Genomic DNA, 1,743 nt, shown 5'->3' with positions numbered 1-1,743 from the left:
ATTACCCTCTTTCCATATTGTTCAAGTACATGCCAACCAAAACCTGAAGTTTTTGTTTTGCTTTCTTATTAATTTCTTTTAGACCCTCAAATTGTTAAGCATGAGAAAAAGCATAATTGTGTAAAACGCTCTACAACCCATCCAATTCAACAGATGTTGTCAAACATTACTAAACAATTGACAATAAAAAAAAATAAGTGAGGTAACGATTCTTCACTGTCACATCCACCAATACACAAAATATTAAGATTATTCAAGACATCCGTCATTGTCAAGTTATCCTTAGTTGGGAGTCGATTGTTCAAGAGACGCCTCACAAAGAGTGACACTTTCAGAGGAATCATTTTATTCAAAAAGAAGTCACGCAATGGAGATTCAATAATGTTATCATCCTCTACCAAATAGTGATACACATTTTAGTGAGTATTGCTATTTAAAAGCATGACACCACAACCACCTGCCAACTACATTGTCTTGCACAAAAACATTTTCCAACAACATTATGCATTTCAAAACTAAATTCTTCTCCCAAATAAACAAATTTATTTTCCATTGTCATGCTTCCCCACCAACCCTCCACCATAGAGCACTCATATCTGCTACTGTAATTTTTTTTATCAATCGCCACCTCAAACAACCGACTAAACCTATCGCATAATAGACCTCTCTCGAACCAAGGATCACACGAAAAAGATGTTTCTCTACCATTATCCACGATTCGCCTCAAGTTATTAGAAAAACGATCAATCTTCCCAACCAAACCTCCATCACACACCAAATTTTTAATCCATTCCACCAATTGGAATCCCTATTTGAACTCTTAACCAAAGCATCTCTCGTCAAACCATATTTTTTTCTTCAACACTTTAAACTAGAGACCATAAGGATCAACCCTTAACCTCCACACTCATTTTCCTAATAGTACAACATTAAAACCTCTCAACCTACAAACACTCCACCCACTTTTCTCACGATCACGACATACCAGCTCCCATTTCACCCAATGAATTTTCCTAGCATCTTCACTACCCCCACACACATAAAAAGTAATTACAAAAGAGATTCAATGCAATATATGATACTTGATAGATCTTTGAAGAAAGAAAATAAATCAGTATGGTAGACAAAACTTTGAGTAGGACCAAACGACCTCCCATGTATAAACTATGACTCTTCCATATATATCATGTTTTCTAAATTCTATCAACCAAAGGATTCCAAAATGACAACATCCTCATATTTCCATCAATATGAATCCCCTAATATTTAAAAGACATGGCTCCAACCCTACAATTGAGCACATAGACAACATCATTCAACCACGACTGATCTACATTTACTCCAACCAATGAGCTATTGTGAAAGTTAACTTTTAGATTCGGCATCAATTCAAAAAGTAAAATATTGGCTTTTATAACTTTGATATTTGCAAAACTTGTTTCCCCCATAATCAATGTGCCATCTGCAAATTGTAAATGTGAAACTCGGAAATCATTCTCAACTCCCATTTTGAGCACCCGTGAATAACCCAACATTTATCGAAGTACACATTAAAGAATTAAGATATTCAACAACTATCAAGATCAAGAAAGGAGAGAGATGATCATCTTATCTCAAATCACAACTGGATCTAAATTCATACGTCTGACAACCATTCACAAAAATTGATGTTGATGCAGATGATAAACAATCAGAGATCCATCTCCGTCATCTCAATAGAAAATTTATTTTTGCTATTAACAT

The sequence above is a fragment of the Cicer arietinum genome, chromosome 2 (assembly GCF_000331145.2).
Source record: "Cicer arietinum cultivar CDC Frontier isolate Library 1 chromosome 2, Cicar.CDCFrontier_v2.0, whole genome shotgun sequence".
Classification (NCBI taxonomy): Eukaryota; Viridiplantae; Streptophyta; class Magnoliopsida; order Fabales; family Fabaceae; genus Cicer; species Cicer arietinum.
Note: the sequence above shows the minus strand (reverse complement) of the source record.